The 10,777-nt window shown below is 41.7% G+C and overlaps 1 protein-coding gene across 3 annotated transcripts in view; it reads left to right on the top strand.

The window, feature by feature from the left end:
• The first annotated feature begins 977 nt into the window (after window positions 1–977).
• Window positions 978–10,777, top strand: part of LOC123514395 (high affinity cGMP-specific 3',5'-cyclic phosphodiesterase 9A-like) — a 459,159-nt gene continuing 449,359 nt past the window's right edge. Inside the window, exon 1 of one of the 3 annotated variants that reach the window (XM_045272307.1) lies at window positions 978–1,686. The gene's annotated coding sequence lies outside the window, so the exon portion shown is untranslated. The remainder of the gene's footprint in view (window positions 1,687–10,777) is intronic. The other 2 variants (XM_045272306.1, XM_045272305.1) reach the window with 2 other exon arrangements.

Below are 10,777 nucleotides of genomic sequence, written 5' to 3' on the forward strand. Positions count from 1 at the left end.
TCAGAGCGCCAGTGTTTCGCAAGGTGAGGGATGAAGGAGAGCATGGGGGAAGGGTGCCAGTGTTGAGGTAAAGGAAGGGAGTGGGTGAATGAAAGGATGGACGGATGTCTGAAGGTAGTGAAAAACGTTCATAATATATCCCTGAAGAAAAAAATAAAATACGTAGTATTTTCATGTCACTGGTTTTCTTTCCTGTAATCTTTACTTGTGGGTAATCTGTGTTGGCGTTGTTGAATGTTACCCACCCATCTACCCACCCACCCACCCACACACACACACACACATCCACATATTGACTATCAGAAGAGTGTTATAGAAGGCTAGCGGGGAGTAAGTTTCCCTGACGTTTGGTAAGCCAGGGGGGAGATGTCAAACATGACTTTCTTCCTCCTTAGAAATTGTGCTGGGACTTGCAAACACACCGCTCCATCCTTCCTCAAAGCACACTTCCCAGCAGCTATGCAGCCGTCCCCCCCTCCATGTAATCTTGTCCTCCAAAACGTTCTGGGAAGATAAGAGAGAGAGAGAGAGAGAGAGAGAGAGAGAGAGAGAGAGAGAGAGAGAGAGAGAGAGATTGATTAATGGAACAGCCTTTGGTATGTCAGGTGATAAATAACCAAGGCCTTATGATGTTAGTTTGCTTTATGACATCATCCTTGTCTTTCATAGCAGTCGTAAATAATGATTTTTTTGAAGAGGCAAATGAATATGCATCAAGTCTCTCATATATACGCAACAAAGAAAAAAAAATAACGGTCCGTAAAGTGATGTGTATGAATGTAGAGTACGAAGATTCAGGATACAAAAAAGAGAGGAGTGTTGAGTCTTCCTTGGAGGGTCATAGTGGAGGAAGTTTTGGTTAGTGCAGCGCCCTCCTTCCTCACCCCGGCTGGCGGCACTGCTTCCGACACCTGCCCACCTCCAGCCAGGCACCAGCCAGCCGCCCAACAGGTGTGTGCGCGTTACCATTGCGGGGAGAAATGCGCGCGAGTTCCGATTTGATAAGGGAGGTTTCCTGTTCTAACTTCTTCCCTATTAACTACGAATCACGCACGTCTTCCCTTCTGCAGGTAACCTGGCGGTAGCGAGTATTAAGTGTGGGGAGGGAGCCTCGGAGAAGGATGGTTTCAGTTTGATATCGGAGTTTGGCATCTGTGAGGACTGAACTGCCAGACGCATAATGTATCCGCAGGGATTGGTTGTGCCGTGGATGCCTGTTAGAGGCGGCGAGGCGTGCTCACCGTCAGTTGTCAGAGGACCGTTGACGTGGGAGGGTTGCGCTCGTCTCCTGTGTTTCCGGAGCTGCGCGGGGCATTGGCCTAACTTTTAACCCGCTAAACCGCCCCTTTCGACTCAATATTCAGTGACAGTCGTTGGTGACTAGAGTGCAATACGATTGCTCGCCACTGGCAATAAGTGGCAACGACAGTGTTGTAATCGTGTAATAAAGAACAAGATAAATATATCTTAAGCTTGATTTAGATGGATAAAATTTGGGCAAACTCGTAGTGCTATCTTGGTTGATCCATGTACTGCGTGGACTGAGGCCAAGGAGCTGCTGCCTCGACTGCCCCTTCGAGCACCACGGGGCGGTTCAACACAGTAACACCGGCGGCGCTGATCCTACCTAGTAGCAAGACGGCGGCACATCACACAACGGCAGCCTCACGTCACGTCACTACCAAGGTGGGAACCCTTAGGAGACTGCTTCAGGTGTGGTTTTCGTGCAAGGCCTTGCGGCGGAGAGGGAATAGGGCATCGCTGCTGGTCTTGGTGGAACAAGTTTGCGGGCCGGGGAATTTGCAAGTAAGGTGCGCAGATGTTGAACAGACAGTGACGTAAATGAGACGTGCGTAGGTACAGGCCTCACTGGACGACGTGCCGTGCCTCAGTGCGACGCAACACTAGGGGATGTGTCACAAGAAAGGCCGACCTGAATTTACTATAGGCTTTTATTATTAAAGGCCTGATGAGAGAGAGAGAGAGAGAGAGAGAGAGAGATGGAGAATATTGTTTAAAGAAATGCTGGTTGGTGGGAGGGTGGAGGGGGAAACGATGCAAAGATAGGATAGAAGATAGTATACGATGTAATATTGTAAGATTATCTCACGTTAGTCGTAACTTGACTAGTGTAAAAACTATAGAGGTTAGTTATGAAAGATTTTTCGGAAAATAAGATGAATAGAAGAAAAAACTTCGACGAAGAAACTCATCTAAAGAGATAGCATACAAAACAATACCTTGAGATTTCACCGTACGAGATAAGATGATTGTTGTAAAAGGTACATGGATTATTAAAGACTCTCTAAGACAAAGGCAAGAAAGAACACTGTCAAAAGAACTCGGAGGGGAGAAAATCATTAGGTAAATGTGGAGGAAGCAGCATCGTCGGCCGTAAGTCACGATCCCAGGAGGTGAAGATATAAAAAACTGATGGAGTGAGATCCACCGCCGCCAGACAATAATCATCGACAGGAAATGAAGAGCAACACTGGAAAATGTAAAAGCGATTGTCAGCCAGTCAGTGAGCGTCCGTCGTTTATTGAAGAGAGGCGAGTTGTATAGTAAGACTTATTGCTTTATGGAATCCCGTCTCTTTAACATGTAACTGACTAAAGAAATGAATAGATGACTAAACGAACAAGTAGATGAAATATAACTGAAGAACTTGCAGGGACATGAATAACTATCTGTAGTCATAGTGTTAAACGCTAGAAATTAACATGATTGTATGACGTTAAGAAAATAATGATGAAACATTATACCATAGATTTATGATAGAAGGATGAGCATAAACGTTAGGGAAGAGAAGGTATACATATACATACGAATATATACACAATCCACATAATTTACCAGCGTCCTCCCAGCAATTAGATATACAATACTTACGAGATAAGCTTCTCACTCTTCTGAGCTTATTACACGAAGGAGAGTGATGTGGGGACGAAGGTGGTGATGGTGGCGGTGGTGTTAGAAGGGGATATGAGTGGATATCGCTGCATGCTATCAGAGGAAGTGAGAGTTCCCTACTCCCGCTTACACACACACACACACACACACACACGGTAGCTCTGGTTAGAGCGCTGGCTTCCCAAGCCAGAGGACTGGGGTTCGATTCCCCGGCCGGGTGGAGAAATATATATTTGGGTGTGTCTCCTTTCACGTGTAGCCCCTGTTCACCTAGCAGTGAGTAGGTACGGGATGTAAATCGAGGAGTTGTGACCTTGTTGTCCCGGTGTGTGGTGTGTGCCTGGTCTCAGGCCTATCCGAAGATCGGAAATACTGAGCTCTGAGCTCGTTCCGTAGGGTAACGTCTGGCTGTCTCGTCAGAGACTACAGCAGATCAAACAATGAAACATATTAACTGTTATGTCACTCACTTCCGATGATAGGACCCAGAAACTTAGAGCTGATTTATGTTCACAATAGGATCTGATCACTCCTGGGACTTTTTTTTCCGCTGACAAGCGGGCAGTTACTGTTTCTCCTGACCAGGGGGATGCTGATGTGTGGTGTGTGGGGTCACAGTCTTACCCGGTGATCGGTAATAATGAGCTCTGAGCTGGCACTGAGAGAGAATGGCTCGTAATCAAGCCTTGGTGAATTACACGCACACACAACACACACCGCGTAGTGTAGTGGTTAGCACGCTCGACTCACAATCGAGAGAGCCGGGTTCGAATCCCGGTTAGCGGCGAAGCAAATGGGCAAGTCTCAATGTGTGGCCCCTGTTCACCTAGCAGTAAATAGGTACGGGATGTAACTCGAGGGGTTGTGGCCTCGCTTTCCCGGTGTGTGGAGTGTGTTATGTGGTCTCAGTCCTACCCGAAGATCGGTCTATGAGCTCTGAGCTCGCTCCGTAATGGGGGAGACTGGCTGGGTGATCAGCAGACGACCGAGGTGAATACACACACACACACACACACACACACACACACACACACACACACATTCACACGGACATACGAGGAACATATATAAACCCCGTGCAAAATTATATTTTATGTAATAGGGATATTGGCCTAGAGCAATAAAAGAACGAAAAAAGATCTCCTGAGATGCTATCCCCTAAAGAAAGAACAAAGGAATCATCTTGAGTTAATGGATGACTGTCATGAAACGACACTCTCGAAATAGTTCAAGTCATAGGAAGAAGGTAATACAAATGAGAAAGAAAGTCTTGTGCAGTGAGGCTGCGGGAGGAGAGAAGGCATGCAATTAGCAAGATTAGAAGTTAGCAGTTAGCATGAAAATATCGGTAGAAAATAGCAAGATACAACGTTGCGGCGAAGAGAAAGAGAGGCTGAAGACGGTCATTGTTCCTGGGTTTCGCACCAAGATCCATGGCCCGTGTTCCACGTATCATAGAGGAGAATTAATAAGAGGAACTACTTTTAATGTCGCTTTGTCAAAAGGAACGGTATGAGTTGAACCATCCCCACTCCCACAACCCTACAATATATGTAAAGCTTATTCCATACATGGATGAATAAAGCCCCTGTACAGACTTAGCAGCTGGAAATAAAGGGTAGATGTCTGAGGGTGTTCAGTGTAGAAGTAGGGGGCAATTGTGTCTTTGAAGAAGAAGGGGTATGTTATCTGGAAGGTTGTTGCAAGTTAATAGATGAAAGAGTTGAATTTTTAAGGCATTGAATTTTACTAAGATTTGCTTTACCTCAGTCATAAATTTTAGAGACACCAGAAGTCAGGCGTGTCCTGCATGAATTGCTTAATTCTTGAAACTGGGATGTCTATGAAAAGACGTTGGTAAATGTAGAGTGCTATCATCAGCGTAGGAATGGATAGTACAAGAAATTTGACTAAGAAGAGAGAGAATGAATGACAAAACAGAACCCTGAGGAATACTAATGTTAAACAAGAACACTGACCGGCTACCACAGCAGCAACATAATGGTCCGAAAGGAAACTTGAGATGAAGTTACAGAGAGAAGGATAAAAGCTGTAGAAGGATAATAAGCAGAATGTAGGCAAACTTTCATCAAGAAGGAAAGATAGATATTGATAAAACAGAGATGGAAGAGTAACTAGGCACGGAGATGCAGTTTTAAAGAACAATAGGAGGGACACCATCTCCCATTAATGTTCAGAGGCTTAAAGCCAGCGATGGCATGGAAAACAGCGAAAGATCTTCATTGGAATCATGCAACAGTCAGAGGGCAGAGGAGAGAGAGAAAAAAATCCTTAATCATCCACTGAAATTTTTAACAAAAAAGGTTTGAACGAAGAGTTTAGCTTTGGAGATGGGATGAGATGGTAATGGTGCCATCAGGTCAAAGTAGGTAGGGAAAGATGAAAACGTAATGTTATTGGATTTTTTGGGGGGGCTAGATGCTAAGAATCACGAGAGAAGTTATATCTGGAAAAATTCTGACATTTGTTATTGATGAAGGAGCTTTTGGTTAGTTGTAGGACACCTGATTCTGGACGGAATATAATGTGCATGAGATTGAGGTGATGGAAAGTTCAAGTATCTTTTGTGGGCCAACTCTTTATCATGTAGGTAGTGAACGGGAACGGGTTGAGGTAAACCAGAGTTTGGAAGGTTTAGGGCTAGAGAAAGCGTGGAATTTATGCCTGTGCTAGATACTATCACCTTTGTTACACGCTGACCCCATAGGTTAGTCTCCGACACAGAGGCAGTAATGATTCCATAGAAAATCAGAATATCTCCTCAGGTTCTTCTAATTACTTCAGATAAACTAATAATACATATATATTTCTCTTTCTCAAGTTCTGCCAAGATACGTTCTGAGATTGAGACGTTCGAGATGTGCTTCATGTCAATCTGGTTACATAAGCAGCTCGCTGATCATGAATACTCTTTCTCATTAACCGAGGATCAGCCTACCGATGCAAAAGTCTTAGATGTTGAAATACCTTCTGAGTTGTAATAGTTAATCTGAAGAAAAAAGTCTGGGTCCGCGAGTATAATGCGACTACTCCAGGTGATTTCATCTCTGCCGGGAACGATAATGATATTAGCGCGGACCTCTAACTCTGTAATGTTGTTAGTAGTGATAAAAGCCCTTGGGGTGAGACGGCAGCAGTAATGGTCCCAGCGAGGAGCCCCGCCACCTTGACTCCTTTACCTGAAACTTAATTACGGAAGTGGGCGAGGGAGCGTGGGGTTGCCGAAGTGTGCAGCACCCGAATGGGGGACGGGGCCGACACACAGAGCAGGACACAAAGATCTTATTTTGTTGAGAGGGACGCTGAAGTGTAAAATGAAGTCTTTTTCGTCTCTTATTCTACCATGTCAATACTATTTACTTTTCTAATCCTGCTTCTTTAAAGTGCAAAAGAAAAAGAGGACGAAAAAAAAGAAAAAAAAAGTCAAAAGCTAATCAGATGAAGACACCCTCCAGTGAAGAGTGAATTGGAGGACATTTCATGCTGCCAAATCAATAGTTTCTTATGAAGATTTTTATGCCTCTAATTCATTATTAGGTTTCTTTCCTAACGCTTGTTCTTTAAAAAGTGTGAGTGAATGAGGAGGGAGTCGTCACAAGTTAACCAGTTACAAGACAAGTTCCTAAAAGACATTTTCCTCCGCACTCCATTTCAACTCTCAGTCAGACCGTGCAAGTAACAGAATACGATATAGGTGAATGCCCTTGGCTCCTGGGTCAGCAGGGCGTACAGACACACCTGGGAAGCTCGAGCCACTGCACAGAAAATGAGCAACAGTAAAAGTGTACCTGCCTTGAATGGTGGATAGACGCGGGTGCCTCGAGGGGATGAGCCACGCCCAAACACTTGTGTACTACTGACTGGCGTTACTTCAAGACCTAGCGGCTCTTTCTTAATGATAATGAAGCGTCACTTAGCCATTAGTTCGTTCACCACTGCACATAATTTGCAAACTCGCTGAAGCATCGAACAGTTAGTCAGAATATAATTAATTGAAATATACGCTTAACTACTTTAGCGTTGGTTCAAGACTTAGCTGGTCCTACTGACTGATAATGAAGCGTCACCCATCCAGTCCTCCATTTCATAAAAAAAAAAAAAAAAAATCAATGAAAAACCTGATGAATAGCTCAAGATGATTTCTAATAATATTCCCTTGTACTTGATGAAATCCACTAATGACATGCAGAAAACTATACGAACTGATGCCATACTTCTGAAAGGGTTAATCCCTTTACCTGGTAACTGTGTGTGTCTGGCTGGGAAGATAAAGAAGAGGAGGAGGAGACTGAGATAATGCAGCTACTATAGTTTTCTTTTACAACTCTTTCCTTACACTCTAGAGGGTGTCTGTTCACTGCGTTATATCCTCTCTTCTTAAGCTTTAATTTGTTCACCATATGCAAAAATTAAGTAAAAGCCTTAATTCCGTACTATAAAATGTCTGGGCGCTTTACCTTAACAGTCCCCAATGTGTTACTGTTGATGTTTTCATGATTCCATTAGTTTTATAAGGACTCTATCTTGTTAATGGGGGAAAGCATCGGGAGAACACAACTCATCTCCCTGGTCCTTGAAGTTAGTCCCTATGAAATTCGAAAACATTTAAAGATGCGAGGCTCAGTTTCACATTGTTAGTCGTGCGCTTGGTGTCTGAAACTGCTGTCACTCAAAATAATTAGAAGAGTATAAATGCCAGAACTCAAAAAGTAACTATCTAACTCAGACATGAGCTTGGTTCAGTTGCATTCACAAAGACAAATGCTTGGTTTGCTTATATGCAGAGATAGAAGTGCTTGGTTAATTACAATCACAAAGGCATAAAAAACCTTGGTTTAGTTACAATCATAGAGACAAAAACTTGGTTTAATTACAATCACAAGGACACAAAAGCCTAGTTCAATTACAATCACAGAAACACAAATAAAATAACGTACGAGAGAATGTAGATGCCAAAACTAAGAAAAAAAAAATCCACCTAACGTGTCAGCTCTGTTCATTGACAAAGGCAACAAACAAGAATCTGTTACCGTTGCCCCTGTGATTGAGTTTATAATGTTGCCAGCGAGGTGACCCCGATAGGTGACACAGGCACAGCACACTAGCAGCATTTCTTTACAGTGATGCTCCTCACCTCACGCTGAACCATATTCTGAAACACTTGTGCACCTCATCATCACTACTTTCAAAAGGCTTTAATTGAAGTGACAGGTTCTTCAGGATGTCTTTATGACTCTTGTGACAGATTAACAAGGTTTCTACATCACTAACAATTTAACAGGAGAAACACTCTTGAGAACCCGGCTCTGTGGTCGTGGTGAGATAGCAAAGCGTTTTTTAATTATGAAATATGCTGTATTTTGCATTCTTTGCTAAATTTCAGAAGATTAGAGTGATGCATGATGGAAATGGTGGATCGAAATACGTAGGCATGCTTTTATGTACAGAGACTGGCACGTGTTGGGTTAATGGCTTCTATAGCTTCGTATGTTCTTAGGTTATGCTTCTTAAATGTTCCTTATCACCTAACACCGCTACACTCCTTGACACTGTGTGACATCTTTCCTTACCTACTCATATTGGTCAGTTTATTAATGCAAATGAAGATGATTGATGATCCTCATTAACTTAAATTGCTTCACTCTTTATTCTCTGTACCGTGACATTCTTCTCTTTTTGTACATCCAATCTGTTTTGTTAGAAGAGATAGGCAGATTTCAATATTCACCGCTCTTTCACGTTCATTTCCTGGGTACTTGTATTATTTTATGAGAATGTCTCTGCAATGCTGTAGTGATTATACCTTTCCATATTCGATTACATTCAGTCGTCTCCTGGCACATTATGGAAACATGAAAGTATAAGACGCCCACGCGCGCGCGTGCACACAAACACACACACACACACACACACACACACACACACACACACACACACACACACACACACACACACACACACACACACACACACACACACACACACACACACACACACACACCACCATCATCATCATCATCATCATCATCATCATAAATAGATCGGAAGATGGTTACAAATAAACATATACAAAAAACTTAATGCCTGATATTGGCGATATCGAGAAGCTGTCAAATGTACAGGAAGGAAGAAAGTTACGTAGTTCCAAAGTTTAAACATTTATTTGATACATGGTAATTAGGTAGTAATATTTGGAAAATAGGTAGTGATGTCAAATGAATAATAGGAAGTATATTTTTCTTTTCTTTACGTGAATAGAAATATGATTCGCTATCTATCTATATATCTATATCTATATCTATCTGTCTATCTATCTATCTATCTATCTATCTATCTATCTATCTATCTATCTATATATATATATATATATATATATATATATATATATATATATATATATATATATATAGAGAGAGAGAGAGAGAGAGAGAGAGAGAGAGAGAGAGAGAGAGAGAGAGAATGTTAGCTTTCATAGGAAGTATACAGACACGTCTTGATGCCTTCCTTGTAAGAACTTGGAGGCTGAGAGGTGAAAACACGAGACTCGATGACCCCGAACCTTGCCAGTGAAAGCGATGAATTAGTAAGGATACTGACTAATTCTTGCATTAATTAGTAATGTGTACAAAATAGGGGTGAAAGTAGAAGGAAAGTCTTGTGCAACGGGAACAAGGTAGAGAGGGAGGCATGCAAAGGATCATGAGCTAAGAAAGCAGGGAAAGACGATCGCAGGAGAGGCAACACAGAGGTGGTCTGTCAGATATTAGATACCAACAGACAAGAATAAAAGATGATAAGATGAATAATGAACTCAACCCTGATTTTGAAGTGTTGTGTGGAGAGAGAGAGAGAGAGAGAGAGAGAGAGAGAGAGAGAGAGAGAGAGAGAGAGAGAGAGATTCATATCATTACCATTATTTTAGACTGCCATGACTTTTATTTAATGTAACAATCTGCAAGTTTGCAGTATCTAAGAGACACTACTGATGTGAAAGATGAGAGGTGTAGTCTAAATATCTTAATGTTCTTAGTTTGATATTCTTGTATTACACTGAAAATATATTAAGTAAAGGTTTAGTGCCGCCATTAACCTTTCATTACTAGAAGCAACTTCCAAGAGTTATAAAATCACGTGTTACTAGTAAGAAAATACTAATATTTACATCATAATAGCTGTAGAGTACAGCACTTAGAAATACTTAATGTTTTGCCACTGCGAGTAACATCTCCAATAAGCTGACAACAATATCTTAATAATAACTAATGTCGTTGTAATGAAATGGTTGAGTGCAGGAAATAAGTATGAAATATGGAGCAGTGTTACCAGTTTTGTTTCAGTTGTATATTGAAAGAAATCAGTAAATATCTAATGTAGTTTCAACATACTGATCAATTATTATAACTCAATTTAGGATAAGTGACAGATACGCTTTTAATATTCACCCACCAATTTTCACATTTAATGAAAAAATAAAGATTAGTTAAGCAAAGCAATTACGGACGCACGGATAAGTATCGCTGAACAATAAATAAATAAATAATGCAATTTTAGCATTTCCATAAATTATAAGTTAAATAATTGAAGTCACTAACTATAGTCTACTGTGCAAAGTGTAATGACGGGCACTGATGACAGTATAGGTAATGGTTGACGCACAGGTTATGGCACAGTCATGTCAAAAATGGAGTAACCTTCTGCACTCACTTTCATTGTGTTTTATGTTTTCTCTGACATACATCACACGTTTAGCCATAACTATGCGACCTCGCCAAGCTTTTCCAGTGATTCACTTTGCTTCGTGGTATTTAATTCTCCTTTCTTTCTCACTCTAAAGAATGGCCAC

The sequence above is a fragment of the Portunus trituberculatus genome, chromosome 37 (genome assembly GCF_017591435.1).
Source record: "Portunus trituberculatus isolate SZX2019 chromosome 37, ASM1759143v1, whole genome shotgun sequence".
In the NCBI taxonomy this organism is placed as follows: domain Eukaryota; kingdom Metazoa; phylum Arthropoda; class Malacostraca; order Decapoda; family Portunidae; genus Portunus; species Portunus trituberculatus.